Source organism: Biomphalaria glabrata, chromosome 16 (genome assembly GCF_947242115.1).
Source record: "Biomphalaria glabrata chromosome 16, xgBioGlab47.1, whole genome shotgun sequence".
NCBI classification, from domain to species: domain Eukaryota; kingdom Metazoa; phylum Mollusca; class Gastropoda; family Planorbidae; genus Biomphalaria; species Biomphalaria glabrata.
Genome location: NC_074726.1, coordinates 30,109,062 through 30,125,414, shown reverse-complemented (window position 1 = coordinate 30,125,414; position 16,353 = coordinate 30,109,062).

The window sequence follows — 16,353 nt, the reverse complement described above, 5'->3', positions numbered from 1 at the left end:
AATCAAGTAATAAAGGGGACTAACTCTGATAAAAAAAAATAAAGGTAGCCACCCTTATTGTCCCTCTTGTCACACCCCTTTAGGCCCCAGCGGATATATTTGCAGCGCTCCTTTAGGTTCCCAGCTGCTAAACCTGCAGAGCTTCTCTAGCTGCTTAACCTTCAGTTCTTCTCAAGGTCCCGAGCTGTTTAGCCAGCAGTGCTTCTATAGATCCCCAGTTGCTTTTTCTGTAAATATGTTTGTTTTTTTGTTTTTACATGTTTCGGATGTTCCTTCAGAGTTGAAGATAGTTTACTTCCTAGTCCAAACCTCCCGCAGGACGATGGGGGATGGGAGCGGGCAGGGTTTGAACCCTCGACCGTCGATAAATGCGAACGAAAGTCCAGCGCGCAAACCGAACGTAAATAGATTTACAAGAAATGTAACTAAATATCATTTGTTAAAATTACGAATTAGCTATTGTTTTTTTTTTTTTGCGAAGGTCAAAAGGTCATGTTTAGGACCAATCGCCATTGTGATCCTGTTTCTGATTTCCTTATTTGAGATGTGTTGTTGTTGTTTTTTTTTTTTTAAAATTTGCAAGCAAACAGGCCAAGAAGCGCAGTCTCGTTGTTTGAAGGCAATGTCCTTGACTTCCCAAATTAAAATAAATGAGATGATTAATATAATGGATTAGAAAAGCGATTCTTTAAAAAGAAATATGTAAATTAGCCTCACCCTTTTTAAAACTAGAATATCTTGAGGAGCCCAATTCTACTTTAAACTTTGAATAGGAATAGCAAATATAAATACAAAAAGACCAGTGTGATGGCATTTTTTTTTTTTTTTTTTTTTTTTTTTTTTTTTTTTTTTTTTAATGAAATTTTCCTTGTGTTAATTATAAATTTAGAATGATGTTTTTGTGTTTTTTCTTTGAAAAAAAAAAAAAAGCCCAATAAAAAGGCCTATAGCCCAAAAAAGAGGCAAAGAAAAGAGGCAAAAGCCCAAGGATTCCTAGGATGTACTAAGCTAGACAACTGAAGTCAAAAACTAAAAAGCTGAGGTTTCCTAAAAAAAAAGTGTGATGGCATTACAGCGCATACATTGGTTGTCTGGAAATGTTGTATGGGCTTCAGACTATCATCATGATAGTACCGAATTCGAATCCGGCCCAGCGCCATCTCCAGCCGTCCTAAATGAGGTTTTGGCTTCATATTTGAATGAAAGTCTGAAATGTACAAATTACATTAACTAAACGCTATAAAAGACTAGCTAAAATTTGTATAAGCTGTACACACAATGCTAACCAAATGAGTGGAATCAATACAATACATTTATAGCCTTCGATATATTCCTGGATGAGACGTCATAGCCGACCTCTTTATCCCATCAGCCCTTGCGTAATAAGCTACAGTTTGTTTGTCGATCAATGGCGGAACAACTAGGTGGGTGCTTCCGTTTCACTGTCTTCCTCTTCCGATAAGTCTCTTTCTCGACTGAAGGTATGTAATTTCTTTTTTTGAAGTGCTCTTAAAGAGAACATTGCATTGAATTCTCGTCTGTTGTACTCGGATGGTCAAGTTCACGTCCTTGAACTCTTGATCGTCTGGTAAAAGGCTAGACCTTTAAATAGTGTCATTCTTCGAACGAATCGATACTCTATGTCTGCGCGTGCTGGAAACATTAAGACGAAATGATGTCTAGGAATTTATGTGAAAATTTAATATAAGTAAATGTCACGGCGTTCATATCGAAATGCAAATTATGGAAAGCGAGAAATTGACAACAATTGTGGCAATAGCTAGACGATTGTGAAAATATATCTTGGAGTGTTACACTCACAATGATTGCGCTCCACGCGAGAGTGGAGCGATCCAGCAACCATCGTAAATAAAAGTGAAGCTGGTTTTGTTTCCGCTTGTGTATAAATAAGTTTTTATAGTTTGTATTTATAACTAGCTTTGATGAACATGAAGCTGCGACATTTTGGTTCAACTATATAGGCCTATATAATTATGACCAATCAAATTTAGTGTATAATTTTAGATTATCACTGAAGTTTTGTCAGCTCTGTATCTATTGGTTGACCTTTTTATCAGCAAGTATAGTAAAGCAATTTGACTTGACGCGCAAAGTCCGTTAGCCCGTCATATAGTCACCAATCTAACCAATCACTTCACAAATAACAAAATAGTATATGATTTATTTTTAGATGTAGATCCAATATTATTTCTAAAGAAGAGATTTCTTAGGCTGGGTTTTTTTTTTCTGACAAAGGGTGGGTGTGAGGGGTGGGGATAAAGCCGATCAATTTATTCACGAGGGGCTAAAAAAAGATGTGATGTGGTTTCACTGTAAAAATGTTTGTAAAATATTTTACATGTTTCGGATGTTCCTTCAGAGTTGAAGATAGTTTACTTCCTAGTCCTTACCTCCCGCAGGACGACAGGGGATCATCATCATCATCATCAAACTCCATTTGAGTGAGGGCTTGAGAGGCTCAAATCCTCTCTTGCAAAAGCCCTGGACAGAAACCCTGCTGTCTTGCGTAGTGCATGAATGTCGCCATACAGGTCGAGAATTTTGGGTTTCCCAGACCTGTCGAGACGGAGATCAACAAGTCTGGGACAATCAAACAGAATATGAGGCACGGTTTCCTCTTCTTCCCCGCAGCGAGGGCACCATGAATCGAAATTTGGCCATAGCCGCGAGAAATATGAGCCAACAGGACAGTGGCCTGTCCTGCACTGTGCTATAATAGCTTGCTCAGGCCTGGACAGCCTCCACCACGGGGAAGTGCGGTCAGGGCGCCTCATGCGCTCCCAGACTCCACGGGGGATGGGAGCGGGCAGGGTTTGAAGCCGGGACCATCTATAAATCCGAACGACAGTCCAGTGCGCAAACCGCACCACCAGGCAGCCCATCCTGTAATTCTTAAACCATGTTTTAATATATACCGATGTCAACAATGTTCTAAAAAATTATAATATTTTTAGTTAACCAGTTATCATGGAATCCGCGTATTGATGAAATTATTTTTAAAAATCAAGCAAAACATTGGGGTTCAAATGTTGATAAATCAAAATAAAACATAAATTAAAATGCTATTTAACTTTAGTTAGGCCAAATTTAGAATATGTTTTCTCTGTTTTGGGTCATTCAACTCAAGAAAACATAAAGAAACTAGAACAAATAGAAAATAGAGCAGTGAGATTTATAACAAACAAATAATCACATTTGATTAGAGTATTAGAGTAGCAACATTAGTAAAATCACTAGACTTAGAGACGCTTCAGGACAGAAGAATAAGAAGTAAAGTAGCAATAATACATAAAACACTGAACCATAATTTAAAAATGCAAAAACAAAACCTAATAAAAATACTCAGAAAGACACAAAGATAGAGGCTCATTTCTTATTCCATACGCTAGAGCAAATTCATACAAGTGCTCCTTCTTTCCTAATGCCATTAGAGAATGTAAGGGGTTGCCTTAATCTGACAGGAAAACTAACGATTAACAGAGTTTAAGTCATTGATTAACATGCATGAATAGAGAGAGTTAAAGTTAACTTTGTAAATTAAGAAGCCTATGCAACGAAATCGTTCGTTTGTTAATTTTCACACAGTACTGAGACTTATTTTTTTTTTTTTCTTTTTTTTTAAAAGGAAACCTCAGAATTAGCGCTATTCAGTTTTAGCTTTATCATCATAGGAATCCTTGGGCTTAAGTTACTTTAACGCTAAGATATCCGAACAGCCACCAAATCGTTTCGATACTCGAGCTATATATCACGTAATTGTTAGTTGTTTTTTTGGTGCCGTATAGAAAATATTCTACTAGAGAAACTTTGCCTCAAGCAGTTTAACTTATTCTATACAATGCCCAGACAAAGTCCGAAACGAAGCAGTTTTTTCCTACTATGCCTGGAAGCGTAGGTATTCTATAGATTGCAGTATCTCCATAGAGCGATACTATTTAGTAAAGAATACACAACATATTACATACACAACATAACAAAGAATTCTCGAGCATGACATTCTTATGAAAATTTTTTTTTTTTCCAGGAGGAATAAAAAAAATTTTTAAATTCAGATTCTATTTCAATAACAATAACACACAAGACAAACATTTGAACGGTTGCCCGAAAGCGCAAGGCGTCCAGAATGTAGAACACTGACATTGTCGAGAAAACGTACATTGTTTATATCTTTTAGATTTAGTGTTCTGTGGTACATGCCCTCTGCATTGCATGAATAATGAATTCTTCGTCACAGATAAATATAAACGTACGTTTAGGCCTTTGTCGCGCTACTTTTCGAAGCTTTGTAATGGCAAATAGTATTAGAAAATATTAAATCTTTTTTATTTTAATTACTAAATCTTAGGGGGTGCGGTAAGGCGCTTGGCTTCCGAACCGGGGTTCGGGCGTCGAATCCTGGTGAAGACTGGGATTTTTAATTTCACGATCTTCGGGCGCCTCTGAGTCCACCCAGCTCTAATGGGTACCTGACATTAGTTGGGTAAAAGTAAAGGCGGTTGATCGTTGTGCTGGTCACATGACACCCTCGTCAAGCGTAGGCCACAGAAACAGATGAACTTTACATCATCTGTCGTTGTTCCCGTAGCATTTCAAAGGGAAACTGTTTAGCATTTTTTATTATTTTATTATTATCTTAAGAACAAGTTTCTAGCTCTTTGCATAAAAGTAATCGAATAAACACCTCTACTTCTCTACCTACTGACAACAGTGCGGCTTTCAACTAACAAACTAGACAATAGTTGTCCTTTATATTGCGAGTCATGTTTACTACTGTTTGTAGAACATGTGTAGCCAGGGAAATGCTTCTCATCCTCATCATAGCGTCCGGAGGGGGGGGGGGAGTAGTCGTTAGAGAAGACGATTAAGACCATAAGGAAGTTGAACGGGAACTCTCTAATTACCGAAAATATAAGAGACCCTAATAACCTATCAATACTAACACACCGTTCCACCAAGGGGGGCGTTGTTTAGTGCACAACAGCTTAGCTGAGGTATATAGGGAGTTTCAGCGGTGTGCTCGGCCTTTGGCCTCGCCTGTAACCAGAGCCATAGGTAAAAAGGATGCGGCAAATTACATCTGATTACATGCTGATGGAAGAGAGCTTCCATGGGCATAGCCTTGCGTAGACTCAGGGGCGTATTAAAATCCCGAATCAAATCCTAATTTTCACCTGGGTTTCAAACTCGATCCCCCTAGGTTTGGAAGTCAAGCGCTCTACCACTCGGCCGCCATTAAGAAATTTAAAAAGAAATCCTCTCGCACGCCTAGTCTTTCCCGCCCCAGTAAAAAATAACGACCTCTAGCACATACAAAGACACGCGCATGCCTACGCACACATACGCAGACCAAAATGTTCGTTTTGAGCGCGGACATCAAATTGTATCCTTATTTGCCTGAAGGAATTCTTTACAATAGGGCGATCACATAGTTGAGAACTGTTGACCCCGTGACATTATCACTATGTCACTGTGTCACAATGTAATAAAATTTGGTGTCAGAATTAACGCTGCTGTGACACTAAATAAAAGTACTCTAAATAAAAGTGATTTGAATACAAGTACTCTAAATAAAAGTACTCTAAATAAAAGTGTTTTAAATACAAGTACTCTAAATAAAAGTACTCTAAATAAAAAGTACTCTAAATAAAAGTGATTTGAATACAAGTACTCTAAATAAAAGTACTCTAAATAAAAGTGTTTTAAATACAAGTACTCTAATTACAAGTACTCTAAATAAAAAACTTTTAATAAAACTACACTAAATAAAAGTAATCTAAATAGAAACGCTCTAAATAATAGTACTCTAAATGAAAATGTTCTGAATAGTTGTACTCTAAATAAAAGTGCTCTGAATAGAAGAACGTCTGTAATCACGCGGCGTAGTCTCATAAAAAGGGATACAGTAAAAAGCACTCTAATAGAAGAAGTCTCACTAAAAGTACTAATACAAGTACTTTTATTCTCATTTTAAGAGAGTGTAAGAAAATGGGATAAAGAGAAGATTCAAGAATAGAAACGAGCAGACGATATTGAGAAAAAGAGTTTTGAAGAGAATAAAGACATATCAACAGAGGAAAAGAAAGAAAGAAAGCACAAAAAGAGACAGTGTAAGAGAGAGAAAAGAGATCAATGGAAAGAATAAGAGAAAGAGAAAGATAGCAAGTCAAGAGTGTTGCGGAGAGAGAAAGCACAACAGCGATAAAAGACAAGAGAGACAAAGAGAGGTTGTTTGTGTAAATATTGTTATTATATGCCGGACCAACAGGGGACGCCTACGAGTTTAGGAGTGGCAAAAGTATGTAGCTATTTCTACTAGAGATGGGAATCGAACCCATCTTTTTAAGTTAGGGTTCGGTTCGGTCATATTTAAGTTCGGATTCGGTTCGGTTCGATGGCGATTATAGTTCGGGTTCGGTTCGGTTCAGTCAAATCTAAAGTTCGGGTTCGGTTCGATGTTAGGAAATTAGGTAATAGAAAAAACTATATACATGCAATAATGTTCAATTCAAAACAGTAATGCCAAAACCTTACTCAGACATCTGACCACTTTAATTTCCAACACTCGGGTCACAGAAAAGAAATGATACCAAAAAAAAAAAATTAAATTAAAAAAAATACTCACTTTTATTAGAAACCCGTGGATACAATACTTAGACTAATTCGTGTGATTTTGGGAAGTTTATCCGAAACCAAATTCTGAAAATTTCGCTACAGAGACGTGGCAGAGTGGCATAGATGTGGCAACATGTCGAAGCACAAGATCCACACGTTCTCTTTGAGGTCAAAACATTTCGGCCATTTTCACCTGTTTAATGATGAGTTGCCATTTCGTTTAGAAGGTTCGTACCGATCAGTTTTAAAGTTCGGGTTCGGTTCGCTCGTAAGTGAGGTTCGGGTTCGTTTCCCTTTTCAAATTTCTACACGGTGAATTTGTCCATGTCTTAAACCCTAGCCTTAATCCCCATTGACGTACCGTGCGTTGATACCTTGCGGTCTAAAGAGGCAGATAATGTAGAGATCACCTGTTGCTATGGCAACGGTGGAGGAGAATGTCAGGAGAACCTGTTCAAAATTTCGTGAATAAAAAGACCGAAAATCAAAATCCCAGAATCCCAGGCTTCACCGGAATTCGAACTCTCTCTCTTTCGTTACGGAGGCCAAGCGCTTTACCCCTCTGCCAACACTCCTTAATACTATTGTTGTAAACCTTTCCCCAACCACCCACCTTACCCGACTAACCATGTTTTCACGTGCTGACCAGTTTAATTTTTTTTTTCATGCTGAAAGGCGAAGATGACCTGCGTTAGTGTGTTATTGTCTTAGGAGAGGCACAGTTTTATTTCCTCGGTTAAGAGATCGAGTATATTTCTTTGTTTGTGTTCGTGAAGTCAATATGGAGTAGTGTCAAATTCGTTTTTGTTACGGGAGTATTGACTCGTTACAGCTGGATTGGGAAACATCGAGGAGCTGGATTCATAGCGGCGACGGAGGTGAGCCCTTATTTTGTTTACGACCCTATAACTTAACAATGTCTTTACTACTTAGTAGAACTAAACAGGGCCGGCCTTAGGCATAGGCAACCAAAGCAGCTGCCTTGTACCTCAAACTAATGGGGGCCTTCCTTCGTCCGATTTTACCGAAAGCTTTAAATTGGGCCCCGCGACTGGCAGGGGCCCCGAAGTTTACATTTAACATATCACCATTAGTCTTGGGCTATTGTCACAGGCTTTTAAAGATGTAGGACTTCAAGGGTTAACATGTATCATGATTGACGTAACTATAACTAACCCTCAAGCGCTTATTGCATTGCAGTTGCTTTCCATGCATATTGTTTAATAGATGTTGGTATAATGATCTAATTAATAGTAATAGTCATTATTTTAAAAAAAATAAGAAGGATGGCCTAGGAAGCATCCGTTAAATTCGGTCCCTCAATTTATAGGGCTGGCCCCTGGCCCTGGTCATCGTACAGGGCTAACAAAAACATAGAGACAAAAAAATGATATACCTGACCTTGACTCACGTAAAAGTTTTAAAGTTTATACAATTGTTTACAGATCACTAAGTCAAACTAATAGTTTTGTATTTAGCCTAACAATATGAGCAAAGAGATACTATGTGTTATTGACGGTCATTGACTTGTAGCACCAAACTGCTGGTAGACAACTATACCACTGTAGGCCTTTTATGTTTTAACTTATAAAACTTGAAACTACTTGAATAACTACTTTGTGGAGAAAAAAAAAACAAGCAATAATAATTTTAATTACAATATAGGCAAAGTCAACTTGAGATGAAATGAAATAGACTGATATTTAAACAAATCTAGCTGACTGTAAAAACACGTCTTTTCACTCTGGCAATCTGGAGTTCTCTTCCTTACAACAAATCTGCTCACATTTCATCATTCACACTGCATGGCCACCAACCAATCGCTAGCTTCTTCTCACCGTCACCATAGAAACACACTCACACGCTCCATAACACTGGGTTTAATTGGTCACGTGATATTCTGCACGTGGAAAATATATATATATATATATATATATACCACATTTCTGTGCGTTGTGTCTGTCAGTCTGTCTGCCCGTCATGTTAATATCGAAAAAAAGACTTAAAGCTATTGAAAATCTGATGAACCTTTAATTTTCCTTCCGAAACATCGCAATAGTTTTGAGTATCTATGATAAATTGTTCCAGAGAGAGAGAGGGGCGCTGGGAGCCAAAGGGGCGGTAGGGGGCGCTGAGCACAATAGGGGACGGTAAGGGGGCGCTGGGTATGAAGGGAAAAAGAAGAAACTAAAGGTGCACTTAAACAAAACAATTTTTAAAATTCTTCAACATTAAAGCTGGGAAACTAAATATAGACAAATTATAGTTAGCTTGCTTCTAATTTAAGAACAGAAACAACGTTAGAAATTCAGTTCGGGAATCCCATTTTCTATTTTTATATTCTTAATCTGTTGCTGTGTTTCGAGAGTATCTAGTGTCCTTAGATCTTGAGCGTATAAACGTTCATGATTTGAGAAACAAACTAGGGAATACGCCTTTTACATTAAATTTTATTTTATCATCATATTTTAATATATTGATATGTAAATGTTAATTATAAAAAACCGTTAAAGCTAACATTTAAATAGAATAATTTAAACCTTTTTTTAAACAATAAACATTGACAAAGTGTTGTTACGAAAACTCACTGGTATGTAATGGAATATTGCTAAGAGGTTTAGTGATCTGCCACTAGATAAAAAGTATTCCAATGTTCTACTTTGAATGACGGCATTTTCAGATGAGGTTATGAAACCAAAAGAAGTCCCTCTATACTGTCCATACTGGCGTTCGCAAGGACATCGCTGTTTAAAGTGCGGTCTCGCCACCGTCTGTCCATGATGGAGCGCAAGCATCTTTGGTGGAAGCGCTCAAGAAGTCTTAATTGTTTCCAGTATAGTGCCCATATCTCGGAGCAATACAGAAGGTTTGAGAGAACCACCGCCTGGTAGACACTTTTTGTCCGACAGTTATGCTGGGTAGGGCACGTATCCCGTATGGGATACGTATGGTGAGCTAAAAAGTGGTCGACGTAACAGAGGTGCCCCACGGAAACACTTTAAAGACCAACTTGGGCGTTTACTTTCCTTGGCTGACATAGAAGAGAGCACCTGGTTGTATGCGGCCTCAGAACGAGACAGCTGGAGGTCACTCACGAAAGCCGCGGGATACACATTTGAGACCAAAAGAAAATCTGCTGCCGAGGACAAACGCAGACGGCGAAAAGAAAATCTAAATCGACCACCTGCAGACAATGGTTATGCTTGCCCTGGATGCGACAGAAAATGTAGGTCACAGCTGGGGCTGCGCAGCCACGGGAAATACTGCATTCTTCACTAATCTTCGGACTCGAAGACAAGCCTTATTATTATTTTTATGAAACCAAGTCGGCTTCACGAACATATAGCAATATCCAAAAATAATTTAAGAATATTCATGAACAGTTATAAGAATATACTATTCAAACAATATTAAAAAAAAAAAAAAAAAAAAAGCAAAGCAGGACGTTTTAGTGGCCAAAGCTCTTTTTTTTAAAGTCTTATAACATTGTTTGAAAATTGATTAAAATTAAAATTAAAGTTTTTTTCAAAACATATGTTACACAAAAAGACTTTTTTTGTTTGTGATGAAATATTATTTATATGTCTACTTATTGTGTTAGGTGAATTGCATATTACAACAACAAAATACGTGGTAGGCATCTAAAACAAACAAATGAAACGAACCTCCGACAGCTAGGATAGAAATAGATTTTTATTAATTATACTGTGCTTTTCTTCCTTTCGAGATATTAAATCTATTTTAAAGAGTTTCACAATCTCTTGTAACTTGTTTGTGGTCAAATGAATTACTGCCTTAAGGACATCGATATCTATGCAATTCACATAACAAGGCTCTATGAAGAAATTACAATTCGCTTCTAGGATGTAAATACATTTATTTGTGTATTTATGTTTGTGTATGTTGTGTGTGTGTGTGTGTTTGTTTACTCGTAGTCTCCCTTGTTCTTCTGCTCAGTATGTTCACGGTTTTCTCATTAAGTGTGTCAGTAGTGTGTGTCGCAGCTTTCCTATTCTATTTATAATAATAACTCGATAGAAACTACCTTAGGTCTCGATACGTAATAATAATAAATGGCTCTAAATCAACACCGATAACAGCAAACTCAGGTGTACCTCAAGGAACAGTCTTGGGTCCACTACTATTTTTAATTTACATAAATGATTTACCAAATTGCATTACTTCAGGAACAAAAGTCAGATTATTTGCAGACGATTGCATAATATATAGAACAATAAAAACAACACAAGACACAGATATTTTACAAAGAGAATTAGATGAATTACAGAAATGGGAATCAAATTGGAGCATGTCTTTCCACCCAGAAAAATGTCAGTTGTTAAGAGTGACAAAAAAACTAAAACAAATTAATTCCACTTATCTTATTCATGGCAAACCAGTAACACAGACTAAAAACGCAAAATACCTAGGTGTTATAATAAATGAAAAACTGTCATGGAATCCACATATTGATGAAACTACAAAAAAAATCAAACAAAGCATTAGGATTTATTAAAAGAAATTTCTATAAATCAAATAAGAACATAAAACTAAAATGTTATTTAACCTTGGTTAGGCCAATAATAGAATATGCATCCTCCGTTTGGGACCCCTCAACTCAAGAAAACATTAAAAAACTGGAACAGACACAAAATAGAGCAGTGAGATTCATAACAAACGAATATTCACATTTGACAAGAGTAACACCTTTAGTAAAATCACTAAATTTAGAAAGCCTTCAGGACAGAAGGCTCAAAAGTAAAGTTGCAATTATACATAAAACACTGAACCATAATCTTCAAATACAAAAACAAAATTTAATAAAATACTCTGAAAGACACAAAGAAAGGGGCATAATCCTCGTCCCCTATGCTAGGACAAATTTGTACAAACACTCCTTCTTCCCTAGTGCTATTAGAGCATGGAATGGGTTGCCTGAGCTAGCCAGGAAAACCAGTGACTTGGCTGAATTTAAGTCATTGGTTAATATGCATGACTAAATGCATGACGCGTAGGATGTAATCATCTTCTTTTTTGAAGTAACGTCTGTATTATATAAGATAAGAAGCTAAGATACGTCTAGGTGTCCCTGGTTCAGTTCTAGTTAACGAAATAAAACAATGAAACCACTAGATCAAACACATACACTTTAATCAGCTTTATTGCATATCACACACGCTGGTCTCTCTGTCGGACAACAAAACACACTTCCGGTCATTCGCGCAGATTGTAAAAATAGATTATACATACATACACACATTCATCCGTGACATCTCGCCCCCTCCTAAAATTATAATCATTTTTTACAAAGATACATAAAAAAAAAACAAGTATAAAACATTAAAAACACAATAACAACAAACACATAAACTTTAACTCTTTCTCTCCTAACTGACGCTACCAGCGTTGATTCCACCAGAATGTGGTAAATAATTACGGAGAGAAAGAGTTAATCAGCTTTACTGCATATCACACAAGCTGGTCTCTCTGTCTGACAACAAAACACACTTCCGGTCATTCGCGCAGATTGTAAAAATAGATTATAACATACATACACACATTCATCCGTGACAGTGTGTATTAGACTCTCCTGGTTGTTTCCCTTCTCTTGTTCACTTTTAATAAGAATAGAGTGTAACTTTTAAACAACAGTTTTGTAATTGTATTGTGATAATGTAAATAAATAAATAAATAAATATATATATATATATATATATATATATATATATATATATATATATATGACAATTATTAAACATCTGTTACTGATGTTTAAATTGCGTTGCAGGGAAAAATAGATTTACAAAATCATGTCTTCAGTAAAAAGAATGTTAACATATGAAGCACAACAGAGATATGGCTGCACTTATATGTTTTTTAAATAAAATTCCAAAACTGTGGTCGAAAATGGGATCATGTTTTAGCTTTTTCTTCAACATACATGGTTAGGTCTCAAATGCTTTTGTGAGAGCTTCCCAAACTGTCTCTCTCGGAGGCCATCAGCTGCCAGAGAATGCTGCCACTTTCCTCTATGTCAGTGTGCGCGAATTCCGCGAAATAGCGCTATCGGGGGGTGGGGGGGGAGGGCACCTCTGTAACGCCATTCTCCTCTAAGCTCGCCAAAGAAGATCGCCTTTGTCATGCAGTCTACTCCCCTGCCGGATAAGTGTTATTTGATAGCATAAAAATTAATTAATAAATGGTAGGTCCAAAAAGGTTAAAGACCACTGATTTAAACAATACTTGAATTTCACAAAGAATAAGAAACAGATTTTAATTGGCTTCATATTCATTGACCTAAAGACCAGAATAGTCTAGTAAATCTTTTCTATATTTTAGCTATGACATTAATTTTCGTAGTTCCACGGGACAATTCCATTTGTCGATTATATTTATCGATGCATTGATAACTAGTGTAGATAAAACCAGTGTGATTCTCATCCGGTTGGAATACCATCGCTTTACTGATAGAGCGATCAATGCTCATGATTTTCTATGAAAAGAAGGCTGCTTATAGTGCTTAACGGTTTTAAGAAGCTTCTCATGTAATGTGTGTGTGTTTTTGTGCCCAAATATGACTGAATGTGTATACGTGTGTATAGTTTCGTGTGATCTGGTGTGGGACTAGTCGGAAAATCAATCAACAGAAGCAATTAGCGAAGATATAGACTAATTGAGACGAACACCTTTCAGATCACTCATTTTAAGATCAATAAAAAATCCGATTGAAAAAAGTGTCTTCAAATTAAAAAAAAATAAATTCTTAAACATTCGTTCACGGTACGCTTCGTTTGTAATAGGCTACAAACATTCCATGTACAACAGTGGTTTGTAGTTCTCTTACAAAACATTCAGTGGGGCCTATACAAGAGGCTACAAACATACAATGTACAAGAGTGGCTTGTAGTGCACTTACAAACGTTCAGTATACAAGAGGCTACAAACATACATACAAGAGGCTACAAACATACATACAAGAGGCTACAAACATATAATGTAGAGGAAATGTATGTACTGGAGGTTTTAGTTGGTGGCGTATCGATTATAAAACTCGGTAACTGAATTTTTTGGTTCGAATCCTGATTTTGTTTGGCCCTTGTATGTACTTTTAGGATCCGATCTACTATTTGATATCACAATCTATATATATAATTCTCTTCTTCCCTCAATAGTTTAAACGAGTAGTAAGGAGTAAAGGAAAGATCACTCTCTTATTTCTGTGTTACGGTCGTAGCGCAGGATGGTGTGAATGAAAATGGTGCGAATTAGGATATTGAATGGAAGTGAGATTAAAAAGGTGGAAGCCGGAAGGGATGGATATGAAGAGAGTTGGAAAATATAATGTTTACGTCATTTGTGATAATATTAAATTATTTTTAGATTAACACTGCGGTCGCATAGGTTGCGGTGGCCCTGCAAAATAGCGGCGTATGCTACGCCGCCGGTCGACTAGTCTAGTTTGATATATTTCTTTTGTAATCTTTCTACAAACTAAGCATTAGACAATTGTAGTAGTAGTAATAGCAGTTTCGATTCGAAACCTAATCACTTTACCGCTAGGCCACCCCGTACGATAGGAAGGAGGAAATGATGTTTCCCCTTGATATATGCTCAAAGATCACAGAGGTTTATGAGGTCACTCAGGTCTGACTATTCTGAATTGAGTGAATTTAAGGACTTAGTTAAGACCAACTACTTAATAGAAATCTAGGTTCCTCCAACAGGACTCGAAGCCTTTCAATCGGCAGCAGAGCGATAAACTTCTAGACCACTTGTTTTTAGATCCATGGTCTACCGCCTACGATGAAGATTGGTGGATAAACTGCTATTATCTCAATGGACGTTCAGCCTCTTATCTCCGACGTCTTGTAATAATATTTAAAGTGTCTTGTAGTACATTGCATACGATCAGAGTTCGAAGTTCAAAGTTCAAAGTTCGAGGGCAAATGATTTCCGGTTCTTTTCTACTGCCATAAATTGAGTTGTCTTTTCCTTGAACTGATTGTTTAAAATCTATGTCAAAAGTAAGATGACTGGTTTTAATATTTAAATGTTGACACTGCCATCAAGTCACCACTGTCATCATGTCAACACTGTCACGTCACGATGTCGTCTTTTTGCTATTACCTTTCCGCTGTTACGATGAGATTATCGTCACGAACTGAAGGTGAGCTCTCAGAGATCAATCAAATACACAATGGCAATGTCTTCGTTCCGTAGATTAAGGATGAGTGCAGTGCTTCACAGAACTGCGCAAACCCAGTTGCGACCTGCATATTTTCCCGCACATCACGCAAACAAAGCCGTTGTCCACTGAGAGGCTATATTCTTTTTCATGATCTCTTCCGATTCCCTTAAATTTTCCTTTTTCTAGAAACGACCCTGCATTAAACTACCACACATTAATATTTAAAAAATTATTTTTTTTTATACCCTAGTTCCCCCTTTCAGTCAGGGCAGATGATGTAAAGGTCATCTGTTTCTGTGGCCTACGGCTTACGAGGATGTCATGTGGCCAGCACAACGGCCAACCGCCTTTACTTTTCCCCAACTAATTCCAGGTACCCATTATTAGCTGGGTGTACTCAGAGGCGCCCAAAAGATCCCGAAATAAAAAATCCCAGTGTTCACCAGAATTCGAACCCGGGTCTAATAAGAGGCTCCAACATCTCACTCCAGCTCGTTGGTCACAGTGGGAAAACTCTTGTTTTACCTTTATAATTAAGTAAAAAAAAAATAAATAAATTTAAATTTGGCTTGAAAAAGACAAAAAAATTATCTTGAACTGACCATACTACTTCGGGTATTTCCGCATGTAGGTATTATTCCGGTATATATATATATACGACACAAGACACTTCGAAATAATAATACACTCTCAGGTTATTACTCTATAAATACTTTAATATTACAACAAGTTATGTAAGTACGAACATTTCATCTCTCTTCCTGTCCATTTCTCCCGGCTTCCCCTTTTCCACATCCCTTCCATTCATTACACAAATTCGCACCGTTATTCATGCACACCGTGCTGCGCTACGACCGTAACACCCGTATATATATATATAAAGCCTGTGCATTATTCATTCAAGAGTTTAATAAATTAATGTTTAGTAATGCCGTCTTCTAATTCCAAATCTAAATGCCTATTATTGGAATTTTAAATCTATACATTCGCAAAACTAGGCGGCTAAACTAGGATTGTTTTCTCGGGAGGGGTGAATGTGGTAAGGTAAAAGATGTGCTTTAACATTCATTGCTGTTTTAAAAAAAAATTATCGCCCCAAAAGTTGTATGAAGGTGGTATTGTCAAGTATTTATAAACTTTACTGGTTTTGCAAGATATGATAAAATCAATCTAGCATAAAATTTTAATACTACCCAGGCTTTATTGGAAATAATAATAATAATAATAATCTTTATTATCCGTAAGGAAATTTGTCTTACAATTTGTGCATTACACCAAACAAAAAACATTATAACTATAAGAAAGCAAAGTGTACATTCACACCAGACTCACTCATAATTTACATGTGACAAAGTTTATACCAGATTGTTCTTATTTAATGATTTGATTGCCAGGGGAACAAAAGAGTGTTTGTGTCTGTTTGTCTTTGCTATCGGTGTCTTGTATCTCTTTTGTGATGGTAAAATCACAAAATCCTGACACAAAGGGTGATTCTTTATTTCGAGGATCTTGTTAGCTTTTTTATAGATTTT